Source organism: Pleurodeles waltl, chromosome 1_2 (genome assembly GCF_031143425.1).
Source record: "Pleurodeles waltl isolate 20211129_DDA chromosome 1_2, aPleWal1.hap1.20221129, whole genome shotgun sequence".
NCBI classification, from domain to species: domain Eukaryota; kingdom Metazoa; phylum Chordata; class Amphibia; order Caudata; family Salamandridae; genus Pleurodeles; species Pleurodeles waltl.
This window is the reverse complement of record NC_090437.1, coordinates 126032669-126054842: the sequence shown is the minus strand read 5'-3', so window position 1 is coordinate 126054842 and position 22174 is coordinate 126032669. Positions and strand designations below refer to the sequence as shown.

The 22174-nt window shown below is 48.7% G+C and overlaps 1 protein-coding gene across 4 annotated transcripts in view; it reads right to left on the bottom strand.

Moving 5' to 3' along the window:
* PAQR3 (progestin and adipoQ receptor family member 3) overlaps nucleotides 1-22174 on the bottom strand; it is a 906524-nt gene that overhangs the window by 44187 nt on the left and 840163 nt on the right. The gene's annotated exons all lie outside the window — the stretch shown is intronic.

Below are 22174 nucleotides of genomic sequence, written 5' to 3'. Positions count from 1 at the left end.
GGCTACTTTCTCACACAACCCCCCCCCCCCAAAACGAAGGACAATAAGGCTAACCTTGGCCAGTTGAGACTTTACTGTCTAAGTGGTGACAAGTAGAGAGTAGCTCTGCAATAGACTGGTTACTCCCTTTATCATCCACTATATGGTTACTTCCCTTTGGGGATGTAAACCACCCTGTTTGAAGTTTTTTAGCTAAGCAACAATGAAGATATATTTTCAGAGTTTCTATCAGAAAGTTTTAGTTTGGAGCTGTGGGAATTGTCCACTGGACCTATTTCTAGTGATGAGAATGCCAGACAGGGATGCTGTCTCAGTAAAGCCATTGCTGGGCAAAAACGTTGTCCATATGGCTGGAAGAGAGAACAGGGATGCTGTTTCTCTTGATTTGGAGCAGGGATGCTGTCCTATGAGCTCCACACTAGGGCAGGGTTGCTGTCCTAAGTGTTGTGAGGCAGTGCAGGGTTTCTGCACTAAAGTTTCTCTGGGAGCTTTGGAGGGATGCTCCATGTTAACTAAAATGCTGCTCTTTTTCTCACTAATATAAGTTATCCCACAGAGAGGTACTTCCACCTCAGGGAGTACAGCTATGCCAGTTGATGATTCCCTTGGAACAGGTGCCACCCCAGGAGAGGTTTCTCCCACCACAGGAATGGTATCCTGATTGGCAGGGTGGTTAGGGGATACTGTGATACCCTTTTTACCTGTTGTTGGAGAGGGATTTTGAGTTTTCAAGCCTTCTCTCCTTTGCTTTTTTGTTTCAGTAGAAATGAGAGGGAACAATTCCTCAGGGATACCCAGCATGGCTGCATGGGTATAAAACTCTACATTAGCCCAACCTGAGGCCTCTAGGTCATTACCTAAGAGACAGTCTACAGGTAAGCTAGGTGACACTACCACCTGCTTAGGACCAGTAACTCCACCCCAACTAAGCTGAACTATAGCTAAGGGAAGAAACTTAGTGGAGTTATGGACATCAATAATCTTATACTGTTGTCCAATGATGTGTTGTTCAGGAGCCACTAGGTTTTCAGTCACCAAAGTGATACTGGCACCTGTGTCCCTGTAGGCCTGGGCCTCAACACCATTTATTGAAACTGTCTGCCTGTACTTATCCATTGTAAGGGGACAAGCAGCCAGTGTGGCAAGGCCAATGCCACTAGGTGTGACAGAAACTGTCTTGGGACTGACTACCCCAGTTTCTATGATGGACCCATAAGTGAACCCAACTACACCCTTAGTTTGACTGTTGCCAGCAGTCCCACCACTATTACCACTACTACTAGGGGCACTAGAGCTTGATGTATCAGTGGTGGTAGGCTCAGGAGGTTTACCTAGACAGGACTTATCCCCTGGCCTATGGCCTCTGTTTTTACACACAAAGCACCAAGGATTTTTAATGTGTGCAGGTTGTGAAGAAGAGGAAGAATATGTTTTATCCCCACCCTCTGAAGAGTGTTTAGGATTTGAAGAAGGATCTTTGGTTTTACCCTTATCCCCATGCTTATCCTCAGACTTCTCACCATCTTTCTTCTTGCCATCCTTGTCACCACCTGTATGAACCTTTCTGTTCACTCTTGTTCTGACCCATGTGTCTGCCTTCCCCCAATTCTTGGGGAGAGGTCAGATCTGAGTCCACTACATATTGGTGTAACCAATCAGTCACACAGTTATTCAGAATATGCTCTCCCAGGATTAAGTTATACAGGCTTTCATAGTCAGAAACTTTACTGCCATGTAACCCCTACTCCAAGGCCTTCAATGAATAGTCAACAAAGTCTACCCAGTCCTGTGAAGACTCCTTTTTTGGTTTCTCTGAACTTGATCCTGTACTGTTCAGTGGTTAAGCCTTAACCATCTAGGAGTGCATTCTTTAAAACTGTAAAATTATTGGCATCACTTTCCTTCACAGTAAGGAGCCTATCCCTACCCTTTCCATGGAAAGCTAGCCATAGGATAGCAGTCCACTGCCTTTGAGGGACCACCTGTACAACACAGGCCCTCTCAAGTGCAGCAAACCACTTGTTAATGTCACCCCCCTCCTTGTAAGGGGGAACTATCTTGTGCAGATTCCTAGAATCATTCTCTTTTACAGGATTACTATCTGTAATACTGCTGCTGCCACCATGGGGCCCAAACCCAAACCTCTGCCTTTCTTTTTCTAAGTCAAATGCTTCCCTGTCTAGATCCAGCTGTTGCTTTTTAAGCTTCAGCCTGGACTCTTCCACTCTCAATCTATTGAGTTCCCTTTCTAACACTCTGTCATCAGGGTGGGTGGGTTGGGCATGCTTAGACACAGAAGAATGGTGTGAATGAACAGAGGGAGACCTGTCCCTAACAGATGGCACTCTAACAACCTGGCCTAAAGGAGTGACATTCCTACTGTGATGAGAGCTCACATAAGTATCAGCCATGCTAGGTGGCCTGCTAAGGGGCGGGTTGGGAAGGTTACCTTCTAACACTTTTGCTGGGGCTACCCCAGAATCAGAGTGTGAACCATCAGCTAATCTGTCACCTGATGTGCCAGCTATGGCCTTATCATTTTCAATGAGCATATTAACCAACAATTCTCTAGAGGGATTCTTCCCTACCCCTAAACCTCTATCAATGCACAGACTCCTTACACCTTTCCAGTTAAGGTGGTCATAAGCTGTGATGGCCAGTTCCAGAGTTTGACCTGTACCAGACATGATAGAAAAGGGTTTAAGGGACAAAAAAAGAAAGAAAAAGTTTCAAAACTTTTTAAGGAACAGAAAAAAAACTTTTGCAACTTTTAAACAACTTTTTGAAAGTTTTAGAGGTACTTTTCAGCACTTAGCAATAGAGTAAGAGGAGAAAAGCAAAACTTTTTAGTTAGGTGTACATACACTGAACCTGTTTTGTATATTTTTCTCTTATGAAAAGTACAAAATGACAAAGTGGTAAGTAGTTGCAAGTACTTATCCCACCGCTGCACAACCAATGTAGGAGGCTGGCCTGGTTTGTAGTGGTACCAAGGGGTACTTACACTCTGCACCAGGTCCAGTTATCCCTTATTAGTGTAGGAGAGGTGTCTAGCAGCTTAGGCTGATAGAAAAGGTAGCTTAGCAGAGCAGCTTAGGCTGAACTAGGAGACGTGTAAAGCTCCTACTATACCACTGGTGTCATATGCACAATATCATAAGAAAACACAATACACAGATATACTAAAAATAAAGGTACTTTATTTTTATGACCATATGCCAAAAGTATCTCAGTGAGTACCCTCAGTATGAGGATAGCAAATATACCCAAGATATATGTACACAATACCAAAATTATGCAGTAATAGCAATAGAAAGCAATGCAAGCAATGTACAGTCACAATAGATTGCAATGAGAGCACATAGGTATAGGGGAAACACAAACCATATACTCTAGAAGTGGAATGCGAACCACGAATGGACCCCAAACCTATGTGAGATTGTAGAAGGTCGCTGGGACAGTAAGAAAACAGTGAGGGTTAGAAAAATAGCCCACCCCAAGACCCTGAAAAGTAGGTGTAAAGTGCACCTTAGTTCCCCAGAGAGCACAGAAGTCGTGATCGGGGAATTCTGCAAGGAAGACCAACACCAGCAATGCAACAACGATGGATTTCCAGACGAGAGTACCTGTGGAGCAAGGGGACCAAGTCAAAGTGTCACACTCAAGTCGGGAGTGGGCAGATGCCCAGGAAATGCCAGCTGTGGATGCAAAGAAGCTGCCACCGGATGGTAGAAGCTGTGGATTCTGCAAGAACGAAGAGGACTAGGAACTTCCCCTTTGGAGGATGGATGTCCCACGTCGTGAAGAAGCTTGCAGAGGTGTTCCCACGCAGAAAGACCGCAAACAAACCTTGCTAGCTGCAAGGGTCGTTGTTAGGGTTTTTGGATGCTGCTGTGGCCCATGAGGGACCACGATGTCGCCAATTGCTTGAGGAGACAGAGGGGGGCGCCCAGCAAGACAAGGAGCCCACTCAGAAGCAAGCAGCACCCGCAGAAGTGCCGGAACAGGCACTATGAAGAAGAGTGACCCGGAGCTCACCCGAAGTCACAAAAGAAGATCCCACGACGCCGGAGGACAACTCAGGAGGTTGTGCACTGCAGGTTAGAGTGTCGGGGACCCAGCCTTGGCTGTGCACAAAGGAAATCCTGGAAGAGTGCAGAGGAGCCGGAGCATCTGCAAATCACGCGGTACCCAGCAATGCAGTCTAGCGTGGGGAGGCAAGGACTTACCTCCACCAAACTTGGACTGAAGAGTCACTGGACTGTGGGAGTCACTTGGACAGAGTTGCTGAGTTCCAGGGACCACGCTCGTCGTGCTGAGAGGGGACCCAGAGGACCGGTGATGCAGTCTTTTGGTGCCTGCGGTTGCAGGGGGAAGATTCCGTCGACCCACAGGAGATTTCTTCAGAGCTTCTAGTGCAGAGAGAAGGCAGACTATCCCCACAGCATGCAACACCAGGAAAACAGTCAAGAAGGCGGCCGGATCAGCGATACAAGGTTGCAGTAGTCGTCTTTGCTACTTGTTGCGGTTTTGCAGGCATCCAGAGCAGTCAGCGGTCGATTCCTTGGCAGAAGGTGAAGAGAGAGATGCAGAGGAACTCTGATGAGCTCTTGCATTAGTTATCTAAAGAATTCCCCAAAGCAAAGACCCTAAATAGCCAGAAAAGGAGGTTTGGCTACTTAGGAAGGAGGATAGGCTAGCAACACAGGTAAGAGCCTATCAGAAGGAGTCTCTGACGTCACCTGCTGGCACTGGCCACTCAAAACAGTCCACTGTGCCAGCAGCACCTCTGTTTCCAAAATGGCAGAGGTCTGGAGCACACTGGAGGAGCTCTGGGCACCTCCCAAGGGAGGTGCAGGTCAGGGGAGTGGTCACTCTCCTTTCCTTTGTCCAGTTTCGCGCCAGAGCAGGGCTGGGGGATCCCTCAACCGGTGTAGACTGGCTTATGCAGAGATGGGCACCATCTGTGCCCATCAAAGCATTTCCAGAGGCTGGGGGAGGCTACTCCTCCCCAGCCCTGACACCTTTTTCCAAAGGGAGATGGTGTAACACCCTCTCTCTGAGGAAGTCCTTTGCTCTGCCTTCCTGGGCCAAACCCTGGCTGGACCCCAGGAGGGCAGAAACCTGTCTGAGGGGTTGGCAGCAGCAGCAGCTGCAGTGAAACCCCAGGAAAGGTAGTTTGGCAGTACCCGGGTCTGTGCTAGAGACTCGGGGGATCATGGAATTGTCTCCCCAATGCCAGAATGGCATTGGGGTGACAATTCCATGATCTTAGACATGTTACATGGCCATGTTCGGAGTTACCATTGTGACGCTATACATAGGTAGTGACCTATGTATAGTGCACGCGTGTAATGGTGTCCCCGCAATTACAAAGTCTGGGGAATTTGCCATGAACAATGTGGGGGCACCTTGGCTAGTGCCAGGGTGCCCACACACTAAGTAACTTAGCACCCAACCTTTACCAGGTAAAGGTTAGACATATAGGTGACTTATAAGTTACTTAAGTGCAGTGGTAAATGGCTGTGAAATAACGTGGACGTTATTGCACTCAGGCTGCAGTGGCAGGCCTGTGTAAGAATTGTCAGAGCTCCCTATGGGTGGCAAAAGAGATGCTGCAGCCCATAGGGTTCTCCTGAACTCCAATTCCCTGGGAACCTCAGTACCATATACTAGGGAATTATAAGGGTGTTCCAGTATGCCAATATGAATTGGTGAAATTGGTCACTAGCCTGTTAGTGACAATTTGTACAGAGAGAGCATAACCACTGAGGATCTGGTTAGCAGAGCTTCAGTGAGACAGTTAGCCATCACACAGGGAACACATACATATAAGTCACACACTTATGAGCACTGGGGTCCTGTCTAGCAGGGTCCCAGTGACACATAACAAACATACTGAAAACATAGGGTTTTCACTATGAGCACTGGGCCCTGGCTAGCAGGATCCCAGTGAGACAGTGAAAACACCCTGACATACACTCACAAACAGGCCAAAAGTGGGTGTAACAAGGCTAGAAAGAGGCTACTTTCTCACATTTGCCAATCACGAAATCGCAATATCGTGAGGGTCTGTTCTAAAACAATAAATTACACTTAAGACTTTCTTCCTGTGTTGCCTCCTACCTGGATATATCATCTGTTCTGAAGACTAAAACTGTAAACGAACCACGCCCTGACTCAAGATCCCACGCTATTAAGTGTGCGGCCTCTTTGGTGCTTGATGACGTGTTTGTGGGCAGACACACAAAAGAAATGCTCTTGGCTGGCAAAGTAATTAATTTGCTAAATTTTACTGGAGGGCCCTACTAATGTGCAACAGACGTTGAAATGGATATTGCGTTCTATGAAAACAACATCTATCACTTGAGCATGCTCCACCACGTAAAACACATTATTTGCATCAACGAGATTGAAGTTACTGCTTTGCAGCGATACACACACATCTCATTTTACTTTGGCAGCGATGTAACTGGCGGTAACTCCATGGGTGGTAATGAACACACCTAATATTGGATTGAGAACAACATGACGAGTGGCGCTATGACCTAAGTGATGAAAATAAAATGAATGCAAAGGTATACTAATGTTAATTCTTCTCATACTGCAGGTATTCGTGGTGCAATTGTGCTCACCCCTGATATGCTTGAACAGGCACAATTGTGAAAATGTATTATATATTTCTAGAATTAATGATACTGAGCCGAGACTGAATATTTTCAGCGACATAATATTGGTGGCAGTTGCATTTTATAACATACTACTGTTGTTTTAGGCCTCATTCATCCATGCAACCTCATTCATCCATGAACTCCTTATTCACTCATTCATTAATGCGCTGTCTCATCTATTAATTACTACAAGGACTCATTAGGGTCTGGCATGAGCACAAACTGTTTTTTTAAATTACTATTCCTTTGATTATTTGCAACGTAATTTGCGAATGCAATTTTAACTAGATGCATTTTGAAACTGTACATTTTATATACAAGTAAGCATGCACCATTATTTGGAATTGTACACGAAACCGTCCAAACTATTCTTTGTTCTTGTTAATCTATTTTATTGTGTTTAAATCCTTTGTAAGGTTTGTTCGTAGCCAGGCCTCCACAATGCAGGCCTATCCAGCTGCTTCAAGCAGCAATGCAAATCCGTCCTAACACTCTTAATCTGGCATATAATCAACATCGGTTTACGTCAGAGTGCATGCATGCCATGATTTACTAGACATGCCTTCAGAATTTTGCTCATCCAGGTCAATTTATATCCACGGCTCTGAATCCGATTCGTGTGTGTCCTCTGCGGTTGTGACCGTGAGCCGCGAACACCATAGTAATTTGGAAGCCAATAAATATTAATTGTCAAGTGGAACATGGTACCCTTGACTAATGTAACTGGAGCTCCAATTTCTTCAGGTGGAGTCTGCGCTATATTGAACAAAAAAACTAAGTTTGCGAGCACTTTCGTAAAAGGCGTGGAATTTTTACACAAGTGCCAAATTCGCGATTTTTTCGTGCAAATAATAAAAAAAATAGCTATATCATTGGGGAGTGGGGCAGTCTGTCCTATAGTTGATTCAGGTAGGGTAACCAGATTCTCTAAACAAAAAACTGGGACAGGTCGTAGACATATAAGTAGGACTACAGTTTGCCGCAACCACTGACACAAAAGTAGGACTAAATGAGCAAGTTACTTACCTTCGGTAACGTTTTTTCTGGTGGATACATTAGCTACCTGTGGATTCCTCACCTAATGAATTCTCCCCTTGCGTAGCATTCGAAGGAAACTTCTCTCTCTAGCTTTGCATGTCAGCGAGGACGTCACAATTGCCCGACTCCACGCGGCTCCGTGTGACGTCATCGTGGCAATAAGAGGTCCTCGCCGCCGTGCTGATGTCAGTTCACGACACTTTTGACGTGCCTTTGAAACATATAGAGAACATCGACAATTCACACCCTTCAGGATTTGACAAAAATAAACTTTATAGAAAACCTTACCCTAAACATTTTTTCACAACTCCCTAAAAAGGAGCATACCATCATGAACAGTCTGCAAAATTGAAAATAGTCTGAAAAACAACTATAAACATATATACATATATAGAAACATTGAAATCAAAGCACTGAAGCGCACACCCAAGGAGATCCTGGCATGACCAGACACACAACGGGGAGGTGGGAGGGACCGTGAGGAATCCACAGGTAGCTAATGTATCCACCAGAAAAAACGTTACCGAAGGTAAGTAACTTGCTCTTCTGATGGACACAACTACCTGTGGATTCCTCACCTAATGAATAGAGTCCCAAAGCAGTACCACTTCGGAGGAGGGTGTCTGTCTGGTCAAACCAGGAACTCCTGCAGCACAGACCGCGCAAAATGGCCATCCCTCCGCATCTCCACATCCAAACAATAATGCTTCACAAAGGTGTGGAGGGAAGACCAAGTCGCGGCCTTACAGATGTACACCATCGAAACACCTCTGGTCAAAGCTGATGAGGTCAACTTGGCCCTGGTGGAATGGGCTCTGATCCCCTCAGGAGGATCCTTCTTTGCCAATGAGTAACATATGTTTATACAAAGAACGACCCACCAGGAGGAGAGTGTTCTCTTGTAGACGGCCTTCCCCTTCCTTTACCCCACGTATCCGATAAAGAGTTGTTCATCCAACCGGAACTCTCTCGTCCTGTCGATATAAAAGCTGAGAGCCCTCCTAGGGTCCAGACAATGAAGTCTTTCCTCCTCCTTAGATGGATGCGGAGGAGGGTAGAACGTCGAGAGAGTTATTGACTGTCCCAAGTGAAATGGAGACACCACCTTGGCGAGGAAAGCCGCCCTGGTCCTCAAAACCACCTTGTCCTTATAAAAAGTCGTGAAAGGCGGGTGAACAGAGAGAGCCTGCAATTCACCAACACGTCTGGCCGACGCAATGGCTGTCAAAAACACAGTTTTGAAAAAAAAATGCCTTAAAGGGCATGAATGAAGTGGCTCAAAGGGGGAGCCCATCAGAAAAGTCAACACCAAATTGAGATCCCACTGCGGCATAATAAAAGGCATGGGGGGAGGAGCCAAAATGGCGGCCGGGACGGTCGCTTGACTTGAGCGCTCCGTTCCCGGCTCGAAGGAAACATCCTGGAAGGCGCCCCCTGCAGCCTTGATGAAGCGGCTGGGACGGCGGTCCGACCGGGGAGGACCGGAGCGTCCGCTGTGGGCGGCGCCCGCCCCTCGGTGATCGGGCAAACTAGAGCCGGGTCTCGCGGGCTTGCGCCGGGCGCGGCGAGGAGCGGGAGGGGTTGCTCCCGCGGCCCTGGCCGCGCTCTCGCTTTGTTCGGCCGCCCCTCGCCCCTGCGCTTGCTGGCGCCCGGGGTGGCTGAGGCGCCGCGGCCAAGCGGGCCGCGCAGTGAATTTTTTAAGGCACCCTGAGGCGCGCGAGGCGGGTGCCGGCCCGGGGGGTCAGAGAGCGCCATTTTGGACATCGTCGCGGAGAAGCGCAGAGAAGGGGCATCCCTGCCCAGGAGAGAAGATTTATCGTTGTGGCAGCGTAAAAGGACGCAAGGGATTCCAAGAAGGAGCAAAAGGAATGAGGTGAGGAGGGCACCTGGGGGGGGGGTGAAAAAAACAAAACCAATGCTGTGGAGGAACTCCTGGACTTTAGGACCCCCCCCCACCCCACCTCACCATTAACGCAGGGGCGCAGGACTGGTGTGCGCCGCGTGCCCTCGTGAGCTCGGACCTAGCAATCAGCGCAGAACAGACGGCTGGTGCACGCTGCGGGCGCGTGCCAGCGCTATACCCCCCTGCGGTGGGGGCCTGCCATGGCTGTCCTCTGCTAAACGGAGCCCATCCGCGGCGCCTGTCGTTTGCCCTGTGTGATGGTCTCTCCCATGTGACGCCGCCTCTCCTGGCCCTCAAACACGCTCCCCCTCTATTAGGGGAAACCTCTGGCACCAAACCCTGCCATCACACATGAGGTAGAGAGTGCTCCCCTCCAGCTCCTACGCTTCCCGTACGCCCCAGTGGGTCCTGCGGACAGTCCCACGAGAACTCAGCGCCGGACCACCAAATCAATCAATGGCTGCAGCGTCTGTCAATGAATACAAGGCCCCAGGCTACCAACACGCCTGAATAAGGCTACAACATCCCTTGGCATTGCTGGCCAATCTCACGCTCTTAACAACGAATGTGTACACCACGCCCAGGTCTCTCAGTAAAAGTTTAAATTAACGAACTAAGTGGACTAAAAGTGCAAAATCACTGCAGATTGAGAGGAGATCTCGAAACAGCCAAAATGGCCGGCAGAGCTAAAGCAGCTAAGAACTCAGACCGAACCACTCAAGGATTAACGCCGGCCGCCCAACAATCTAACCCGTCCCTACAGTCACTAGAAAGTACACTTCTTGCGCATTCTGCTCAGTTCGAGAAAGTATTGCAGGCAATATTGGACACTAAGTCATCTCTGGAAAGCAGAATAGACGCAGTTGCGCAAGACTTGAACCTTTTGCGAATGGACCACCGAAGCCTAGCTGAAAAAGTGAAAACAACAGAAGCAGAAGTAGCCGACTTAACTCCAATAGCGCAAGGAAACCAAAAGCAGATCCAGGGCATGGATGAGGAGCTGAAGGTACTCTGGAGGAGATCGGAGGAAATGGAGAGCAGGGCGCGCCGCAACAACGTGAGGTTTCTGGGCTTTCCAGAAAGTATGCGATAGCCGGAATCTGAAATTTCCCTAGAGCAGTGGCTAATCAAGGAGGTGTTAAATGGGGCTCCATCTAAGTTTTTTTCAGTTGAAAGGGCTTACAGAATCCCGGGTAGACCACCGGCCCCCGGCCCCCGGCCAGTCCCCCAGGCCATTGATTGATAGATTCTTGAACTACAGAGATCGAGATGCAATATTGCAACAATTCCGCAGTAAAGGACCATTCAAATATGAAGACTCGAACATTAACGCATACCCAGACTTTACACAAGAGGTGCATAACCAACGCAATTCTTTCATCAAAATTAAGCAACGCCTACGGGAAAACAACATAAAATATGCCATGCTCTTCCCTGCCAAACTAAGGGTAGTAATGGAGGACCGCACCCACATATTCACAAATCCCGAAGATGTCTGGACATGTCTACATGCCAAGGGCCTAGCGCACCCCCGGGAAGACAAGGAAGGGGACGAGAAATGGCAAACTCATGCTGCAAGGAAGCAATCCAAAAGACGCACCAGAGGCCAGCCCAATGACTGGCAAGCAGCAGAAGAAAGAGCAAAAGTGCTAAAAGAGACGCTGTTACATATGCAAAGTCACAGTGCAATAGCTAGGAAATCCCCAGAGCCGGGATTGGACTCAGACACGGCCAGCTCCACATCCACGTTAACAGGAGAACTAGGTGGGCCAAAGGTCACCCCCAGAACCGCTGACGAACTTTAAAACTATACGCACACGCCCAGGGAGACCGCCAGCGTCGATGCTTGAAACCTGTAACTCTGCAGAGACTCTGTGGCACCGCCGAGGTGCGGGGACAATGTGCCTCCAACAATATATATCTTTGACATAAAAGCTAAGCTAAGGGATTGGGGACACATGGGGGCGGAATACAATTGGCAGGTGGGGCCAGAGGGAACAAACTCATGCCTAGGTGGGGCGCCTGACGAAATCAGCGGACATAGTCTGCGGAAAGATGTGAGCCCCTTATAAGAGCCACATCTGTACGATATGAGAATCCCACTATGTAAATCCAACTGGATATGGGTTATTTCACGTATTTTTAAGTTTTGTAGTTTCACAGTAGTTGACAGTAGCATAGGGGGTTTAATAAGGGGAGTTGGGGTTAATAGTCTAGTAGAAACGCAAGCTCCGGAATCACTTAACGCACAAAACGATCACCTGCGCACGCTATATTTAAATACCAGCCACAGAATGGCAGTGACCAGATGGGTCAACTCTAGAACCCAGATCCTTAACACAGCAATGCACCCCCAGAATCCCATATGATGTCTTCCTGCAATAATACTAAAAACCAGTATATCATAGTAACATGGAATATTAGGGGTCTTGGGGCGCTGAGTAAACGGGCTAGAGTGCACGCTCGACTCAAACGATTAGGAGTACATATTGCTATTTTGCAAGAGACACACATGTTAGAGGGGGACCTACGCGACCTGCGCACGAAATGGGGAGGTCAGCTGATAGGCACGATATACTCGGCTTTCGCAAGGGGGGTGTTGATCTGGATAGCGGCGGGAGTTCCATTCCTTTTGACATCACACAAGATAGATCAGGGTGGGAGATATGTTGTTGTGGAAGGAAGCCTAGATGGCAGACAAATGGCGGTGGTCGGGGTATATGCTCCAAACAGTGGCATTACGGGCTTCCTCACCACTTTCACTCCAACATTGTTGTCCCACCCCATGGCCCTAGCCATCTGGGGCGGTGATTTCAATAGTACCCCGTCTGCAGTATTGGATAGAACCAGTGCCTATTCGAGCTCACTAACCAATAGGAAACCCACAGGTCCCCTGCAAGAATGGGCAAACGTTATGGGACTCCATGACATATGGCGACTAGGTCATCCAGAACAAAAATAATATTCATTTTACTCAGTACCACACAACACCCATACTAGAATAGACATAATATGGGGTACTCGCGAAATAGGGGCACTGGTCACTGAATCTGAATACTTAGCAAAGACGCTCTCGGATCATGCGCCTCTGAGAGTAATACTGAACTGGGGTAGGACACGTCAGGCAGTCCCCACTTGGAGATTCCAGGCGGAGGCTTTACAAGACCAAGCATTCACCGAAATATTGGGGAAATCTATAAGCCAATATTGGGATATAAACGCTATGTCTGCAACAACTCGGGCGATAGAGTGGGACGCCCATAAAGTAGTAGCACGCGGAGTATGTATATCCACTACGTGGGGAGTGAGACGCTCCTTACAGGCAGAGATTAGCAAACTAGAGAAGGAGCTAAGAACTGCGGAAAAAGCTGCAGCGCTAGGGGAAATCTCCAACACCGTCCTCAAAGAAAAGCGCTCAAAATATAATGATGTAGATAGCAGACTTCGCTGTCACGACTATAACTACTACTTAACTAGGTTGCAAACGGAAGGAGATAGATCAAGCAGAATTCTAGCATTGCTACTCCGCGAAGATAGACAGCAAGCCCCGTTTAGGAATTATTATTCAAACTTATACACTAAACGCACCTCATGCACAGCTACACAACTCAAGGCTTTTCTTGCGGACTCCCTCCTGCCCCAACTATCACCAACAGATAGAGATATAATCGAATCCCCCATAACAACAGAAGAAATAGAACTAGCTCTTGCGCAGCTGCCCAGGAACAAAGCACCCGGGGCAGATGGCCTCCCCTCGGAATATTATAAAGCTTATCTACCCAGCCTGAAACCCCATCTGCTAGGAGTGTTCATAGAGGCGTGGACTAAAGAAAGCCTACATATATCTCAAAGGGAAGCTATGATAGTGGTACTCCCTAAACAAGGCCGAGACCATACGGATGTCAAATCCTATAGACCACTGTCGCTTCTAAATACAGACTGCAAAATATTAGGCAAAATATTAGCTAATAGATTAGCCCCCCACATGCACTCATTGATACACACGGATCAAAACGGCTTCATCCCAAAGCGTAACACCTTCCTAAATATTCGCAGACTGCTGAGCATAATGGGGGACACCCCCCCGTGATGCACAAGAGGAAATGGTGCTCTCGCTAGATATAGAAAAGGCCTTTGATACGCAGGAGTGGGATTTTTTGTTGGCAACGATGGCTCGCATGGGAATAGGCCCTAATTTCATCTGTTGGGTCCGGACATTGTACTCCAATCCAAGTGCGAGGGTGAAGACGGGCGGGGTGATTTCTGATAGTTTCCCGATCTCCCGGGGGACACGGCAGGGCTGCCCCCTATCCCCGCTACTGTTTGCCATAGCAATGGAACCGCTAGCGGCGAGAATACGCCTCATGGAACACGAATGGGGAATAGTTAGAAACGGGTTATGCCACACGGTCTCACTATACGCAGACGATGCCTTAATATATATCAGAAATGGCTGTGCAGGGATTCCCTCTGTGATATCCTTATTGGCTGAATTTGGAAGCCTGTCAGGCCTAGTGGTGAATTGGGAGAAGTCCTGTGTGTTTTCCCTGGCAAAGAGGACTCCCAATAATCAGGATGCTCCTGGGCTAGGGCACTTAAAGTGGTGCCCGACAACATTTAAATATCTTGGGATAAACATAAATCACGACACAGAAGATTTAAGGAACGGGAATTTGGGGAGGGCGCTAACCTCCATAAAAGGCTCCCTGCAATTCTGGAATAAGCTCCCGCTCTCGCCACACGGCAAGGTGGCGATTGCCAATAGGTTGATCCTACCTAGACTGCTATATTATTTTGCGGCCCTGCCGATAACTATTCTGTAGGAAAGTACCATCTTCCCTAGCATGTTACCCCCATTTTTCACTGCATATATGTTGTTTTAGTTGTATGTGTCACTGGGACCCTGCCAGCCGGGGCCCCAGTGCTCATAAGTGTGCCTGACTGTGTTACCTGTGTTATGACTAACTGTCTCACTGAGGCTCTGCTATCCAGAACCTCAGTGGTTATGCTCTCTCATTTCTTTCAAATTGTCACTAACAGGCTAGTGACCAATTTTACCAATTTACATTGGCTTACTGGAACACCCTTATAATTCCCTAGTATATGGTACTGAGGTACCCAGGGTATTGGGGTTCCAGGAGATCCCTATGGGCTGCAGCATTTCTTTTGCCACCCATAGGGAGCTCTGACAATTCTTACACAGGCCTGCCACTGCAGCCTGAGTGAAATAACGTCCACGTTATTTCACAGCCATTTACCACTGCACTTAAGTAACTTATAAGTCACCTATATGTCTAACCTTTACCTGGTAAAGGTTAGGTGCAAAGTTACTTAGTGTGAGGGCACCCTGGCACTAGCCAAGGTGCCCCCACATTGTTCAGGGCAAATTCCCCGGACTTTGTGAGTGCGGGGACACCATTGCACGTGTGCACTACACATAGGTCACTACCTATGCGTAGCTTCACAATGGTAACTCCGAATATGGCCATGTAACATGTCTATGATCATGGAATTGCCCCCTCTATGCCATCCTGGCATAGATGGCACAATCCCATGTTCCCAGTGGTCTGTAGCACCGACCCTGGGACTGCCAAACTGCCTTTTCAGGGGTTTCACTGCAGCTGCTGCTGCTGCCAACCCCTCAGACAGGTATCTGCCCTCCTGGGGTCCAGCCAGGCTTGTCCCAGGATGGCAGAACAAAGGACTTCCTCTGAGAGAGGGTGTTACACCCTCTCCCTTTGGAAAATGGTGTGAAGGCAGGGGATGAGTAGCCTCCCCCAGCCTCTGGAAATGCTTTCATGGGCACAGATGGTGCCCATTTCTGCATAAGCCAGTCTACACCGGTTCAGGGACCCCTCAGCCCTGCTCTGACGCGAAACTGGACAAAGGAAAGGGGAGTGACCACTCCCCTGACCTGCACCTCCCCTGGGAGGTGCCCAGAGCTCCTCCAGTGTGCTCCAGACCTCTGCCATCTTGGAAACAGAGGTGCTGCTGGCACACTGGACTGCTCTGAGTGGCCTGGGCTAGCAGGTGACGTCAGAGACTCCTTCTGATAGGCTCCTTCAGGTGTTGCTAGCCTATCCTCTCTCCTAAGTAGCCAAACCCTCTTTTCTGGCTATTTAGAGTCTCTGCTTTGGGGAATTCCTTAGATAACGAATGCAAGAGCTCATCAGAGTTCCTCTGCATCTCTCTCTTCACCTTCTGCCAAGGAATCGACTGCTGACCGCGCTGGAAGCCTGCAAAACTGCAACAAAGTAGCTAAGACGACTACTGCAACTCTGTAACGCTGATCCTGCCGCCTTCTCGACTGTTTTCCTGGTGGTGCATGCTGTGGGGGTAGTCTGCCTCCTCTCTGCACTAGAAGCTCCGAAGAAATCTCCTGTGGGTCGACGGAATCGTCCCCCTGCTACCGCAGGCACCAAAGAACTGCATCACCGGTCCCCTGGGTCTCCTCTCAGCACGACGAGCGAGGTCCCTTAAATCCAGCAACTGTGTCCAAGTGACTCCCACAGTCCAGTGACTCTTCAGTCCAAGTTTGGTGGAGGTAAGTCCTTGCCTCCCCACACCAGACTGGATTGCTGGGAACCGCGACTTTTGCAGCTACTCCGGTCTCTGTGCACTTCCGGCGGAAATCCTTTGTGCACAGCCAAGACTGGGTCCACGGCACTCTAACCTCCATTGCACGACTTTCTAAGTTGGTCTCCGGCGACGTGGGACTCCTTTGTGCAACTTCGGGTGAGCACCGTTTCACTCTTCTTCGTAGTGCCTGTTCCTGCACTTCTGCGGGTGCTGCTTGCTTCTGAGAGGGCTCCTTGTCTTGCTCGATGCCCCCTCTGTCCCCAGACGCAATTGGCGACATCCTGGTCTCTCCTGGGCCACAGCAGCATCCCAAAACCCTAACCGCACGATTTGAAGCTAGCAAGGCTTGTTGGCGGTCTTTCGGCGGGAAAACACTTCTGCACGACTCTCCACGGCATGGGGGATCCATCCTCCAAAGGGGAAGTCTCTAGCCCTTGTCGTTCCTGCAGAATCCTCAGCTTCTACTGTCCAGTAGCAGCTTCTTTGCACCCACAGCTGGCATTTCCTGGGCATCTGTCCATCTCCGACTTGCTTGTGACTTTTGGACTTGGTCCCCTTGTTCCACAGGTACCCTCGACTGGAAATCCATCGTTGTTGCATTGCTGGTTTGTGTCTTTCCTGCAGAATTCCCCTATCACGACTTCTTTGTCCTTTGGGGAACTTTAGTGCACTTTGCACTCACTTTTCAGGGTCTTGGGGTGGGCTATTTTTCTAACCCTCACTATTTTCTAATAGTCCCAGCGACCCTCTACAAGGTCACATAGGTTTGGGGTCCATTCGTGGTTCGCATTCCACTTTTGGAGTATATGGTTTGTGTTGCCCCTATCCCTATGTGTCCCCATTGCATCCTATTGTAACTATACATTGTTTGCACTGTTTTCTAAGACTATACGGCATATTTTTGGTATTGTGTACATATATCTTGTGTATATTTGCTATCCTCATACTGAGGGTACACTCTGAGATACTTTGGCATATTGTCATAAAAAGAAAGTACCTTTATTTTTAGTATATCTGTGTATTGTGTTTTCTTATGATATTGTGCAAGTGATACTAGTGGGACTGTAGGAGCTTCACTTGTCTCCTAGTTCAGCCTAAGCTGCTCTGCTAAGCTACCATTATCTATCAGCCTAAGCTTCCAGACACCCTATACACTAATAAGGGATACCTGGGCCTGGTGCAAGGTGTAAGTACCCCTTGGTACTCACTACAAGCCAGTCCAGCCTCCTACACATTCCCAAAAGCTTTTTCGGCAATTTAAACACAGCATTACTGCAGCTCATCTGGGGAGGTGGCAGAGCACGGGTGGCACTAACCACGCTGCAACGCCCACTAGATAACAGCGGCCTGGGAACTCCTAATTTTGAAAGATACTATGCAGCCGCACAACTTCAGTGGGTCCAATATTGGATCCACAGACCAGAGCAGGCAGAACCCATGAGCCTAGAGTCTCGGCGTTACGGGACCCCCCTCATAAATTGGCTGTCGTCTAAGCCCCCCAAAACGGAACAGATCAACTTATTGCTTGCAGTTGCACACGTGTGTTGGGCCAAATATGTGCAAAAAGGAGCGGATAAGTTTCCTTACTCCCCACACATACCACTTAATTATTTATTGGTGGGGACAGCAGCCGGAATGCAAGCTGCCAGGGTGTGGGGTGAAGCAGGAATACAGACAGTAGGAGATTGGTTTGAGGATGGCAAATTAATGTCGTTTGAGGCTCTCCAGGCCCTCACGGAGATAAACCCGGGTCAGTTCCTGACATACCACGCCATATGCCACGAAATAAGGAAAATATGGGGGGCAGGTATTTTGGAACCAGCGATTTCCCCAGTAATCCACCAGCTTTTACAATATAATGACCAAACAAAAATAATATCCAACCTATACAAAACCCTCAACCAGACTACCGAACCACAGGCGGGGAAAGCCTGGGGGAGATGGAACGCAGTACTCCCCATCCCGATTCCACAGCCTGATTGGCCAAAAGCCTTGTCCCACACCCGCCGCGTGTCAAGGAATCCCAGATTTAGGTACACTCAATTCAATTTCATGCATCAAACATATCTCTCACCAGCCAGGATAAAGCGTATGTTTCCCGACTCTGAGCCAGTATGCCCAAGATGCAAATCACCGTCAGCACCCTTCTACCATATGGTATGGGATTGCCCAAATATACAAACGGTCTGGGTGGAGGTGGTAGGCGAGGTATCCGAGTTAACGGGGCTTGCATTGATAGCAGAACCCAGGTCCTGCCTATTGGGTCTGAGAAAGAGACCAAAAAAACAAAGACACTTACACAAGTTTACAGACCTAGCCTTTTTAATGTACAAAAGACTAATAGCGATACACTGGAAAGCCTCCAAGGCTCCCGACCTGAAATCCTGGCACTCTCTAATATTACGCTGGGCTCGCACTGAACACCAGGTACTAAAAAGAATGGTACGCGAGGGGCGACAACACACAGGGTGCACCACCTGGGAAGATCTGGTAACAAAATTGGAGGCCAAAAACGATGAGATGCCCCCTTGAACGTGGGAACACACACTTGCAAAAATCACGACACAAATCATCATGCATCTCCCACTACAGAAATAAAACCCATAGGGCACCCAGGCATCACAGCACATGCGCATCACCCCTTTCCCCCGCTCTTTTAGCAACAATCCGTCAAATCTCCGTCACTGAAGTACCAGCGATACACGAGGAACAGAAAAACTGGGCAGTTGCCTGTATTTATTATCCTGTATGGAGCCCCCGTTAGTCAGCCAGGGAACTAACGCACGCTAAATAGGGCCCACACTGGTCACGAGCGAATATCTTTATAAGATAAATACAGGGTAAATTAATGGCGGGTGCAGTTAGAAATCATACTGTAAAATTGGTAGTGCTCCGTCTTGTGCTTATTGGGGGGGGTTTGTGATTGTTAAATGGTTTAGTTACCAGATATTGTACTGGGTTATCCTGTGGTAGAAAATTGTACAACTTGTATCACATAACTGGAACATAAAATCAATAAAAAAATATTTAAAAAAAAATAATAATAATAATAAAAGGCATGGAAGGAAAAAATCGCAAAACTAAGGGAGATTTGAATAAAGAAGGCTGATCTGGAAGATATAAAAAAGCCGAAAGGGCTGAAAGATAACCTTTAATAGTGGCCACAGCACAACCATGCTGAGCCAACGACAATGCAAACAATAGAATATCAGAAAGATGGGCACTTAAGGGATCACTTTTCTTCTCTCCACACCAACGAACAAAATTAGCCCACCTACTCGCATAGACCGACTTGGTGGAGTGTACCCTGGTCGATAAAAGAAGATCCACCACCTCTGGTGGGACAGAAAAGGAACTCAGGTTGCCCCGTTCAATCTCCAGGCATGAAGGTGCAGGCTCTAGAGGTGGTGGTGTAGAACCTGCCCCCGCGACTGCGAGAGGAGGTCTGCCCTGAGAGGGAGATGGAGCGGAGGGCACAGTGAGAGTCGGAGTAGGTCTGCATACCACACCCTTCGTGGCCAATCCAGAGCTATTAGAATGACTTGAGCCTGGTCTTGGCGAATCTTCCTCAAAACCCGAGTGTAGGTTGCTGGCCTGGCTTGTAGTGGGTACCAAGGGGTACTTACACTCTGTACCAGGTCCAGTTATCCCTTATTAGTGTTGAAGAGGTGTTTCTAGCGGCTTAGGCTGATAGAAGGTAGCTATAGCAGAGCAGCGTAGGCTGAACTAGGAGACATGCAAAGCTCCTACTATACCACTGGTGTCATATGCACAATATCATAAGAAAACACAATACACAGATATACTAAAAATAAAGGCACTTTATTTTTATGACAATATGCCAAAAGTATCTCAGTGAGTACCCTCAGTATGAGGATGCCAAATATACACAAGATATATGTACACAATACCAAAAATATGCAGTAATAGCAAAAGGAAGTAATGCAAACAATGTAAAGTTACAGTAGATTGCAATAGGAGCACATAGGTATAGGGGCAACACAAACCATATACTCCAAAAGTGGAATGCGAACCACGAATGGACCCCAAACCTATGTGAGCTTGTAGAGGGTTGCTGGGACTGTAAGAAAACAGTGAGGGTTAGAAAAATAGCCCACCGAAGACCATGAAAAGTAGGTGTAAAGTGCACCTATAACCCCCAGAGAGCATAGAAGTCGTGATAGGGGGTTTCTGCAAGGAAGACCAACACCAGCAATGCAACAACAGTGGATTTCCGGACCTCAGTACCTGTAAAACGAGGGGACCAAGTCCAAGAGTCGCAACAATGTCGAGAGTGGGCAGATGCCCAGGAAATGCCAGCTGAGGGTGCAAAGAAGCTGCCACCGGAGGGAAGAAGCTTTGGTTTCTGCAAGAACGAAGAGGACTAGGAACTTCCTCTTTGGAGGACGGATGTCCCACGTCGTGAAGAAGCTTGCAGAGGTGTTCCCATGCAAAAAGACCGCAAACAAGCCTTGCTAGCTGCAAGGGTCGCGGTTAGGGTTTTTGGATGCTGCTGTGGCCCAGGAGGGACCAGGATGTCGCCACTTGGATGAGGAGACAGAGGGGGCGCCCAGCAAGTCAGGGAGCCCTCACAGAAGCAGGCAGCACCCGCAGATGTACCGGATCAGGCACTTGGAAGAGGAGTGAACCGGAGTCCATCTGAAGTAAGAAAAGGGAGTTCCACAACGCCGGAGGACAACTCAGAAGGTTGTGCACTGCAGGTTAGAGTGTCGGGGACCCAGGCTTGGCTGTGCACGAAGGAAATCCTGGAAGAGGGCACAGGAGCCGGAGCAGCTGCAAATCATGCGGTACCCAGCAATGCAGTCTAGCGTGGGGAGGCAAGGACTTACCTCCACCAGTCACTGGACTGTGGGAGTCACTTGGACAGAGTTGCTGAGTTCCAGGGACCACGCTCGACGTGCTGAGAGGGGACCCAGAGGACCGGTGATGCAGTCCTTTGTTGCCTGCGGTTGCAGGGGGAAGATTCCGTCGACCCACAAGAGATTTCTTCAGAGCTCCTGGTGCAAGAAGGAGGCAGGCTACCCCCAGAGCATGCACCACCAGAAAACAGGCGAGAAAGCCAGCAGGATGAAGCGATACAAGGTTGCAGTAGTCGTCTTTGCTACTTTGTTGCGGTTTTGCAGGCGTCCTGAGCAGTCAGGGGTCGATCCTTTGGCAGAAGGTGAAGAGAGAGATGCAGAGGAACTCTGATGAGCACTAGCATTTGTTATCTGAAGAATTCCCCAAAGCAGAGACCCTAAATAGCCAGAAAAGGAGGTTTGGCTACCTAGGAAGGAGGATAGGCTAGCAACACAGGTAAGAGCCTGTCAGAAGGAGTCTCTGATGTCATCTGCTGGCCCTGGCCACTCAGAGCAGTCCAGTGTGCCAGCACACCTCTGAATCCAAGATGGCAGAGGTCTGGGGCACGCTGGAGGAGCTCTGGGCACCTTCCCTGGGATGTGCAGGTCAGGGGAGTGGTCACTCCCCTTTCCTTTGTCCAGTTTTGCGCCAGAGCAGGGCTGGGGGATCCCTGAACCGGTGTAGACCGGTTTATGCAGAGATGGGCACCATATGTGCCCATCAAAGCATTTCCAGAGGCTGGGGGAGGCTACTCCTCCCCAGCCCTGACACCTTTTTCCAAAGGGAGAGGGTGTAACACCCTCTCTCTGAGGACGTCCTTTGTTATGCCTTCCTGGGCCAAGCCTGGCTGGTCCCCAGGAGGGTAGAAACCTGTCTGAAGGGTTTGCAGCAGCAGCAGCTGCAGTGAAACCCCGGGAAAGGCAGTTTGGCAGTACCCGGGTCTGTGCTAGGGACTCAGGGGATCATGGAATTGTCTCCCCAATGCCAGAATGGCATTGGGGTGACAATTCCATGATCTTAGACATGTTACATGGCCATGTTTGGAGTTACCATTGTGACGCTATACATAGGTAGTGACCTATGTATAGTGCACGCGTGAAATGGTGTCCCCGCACTCACAAAG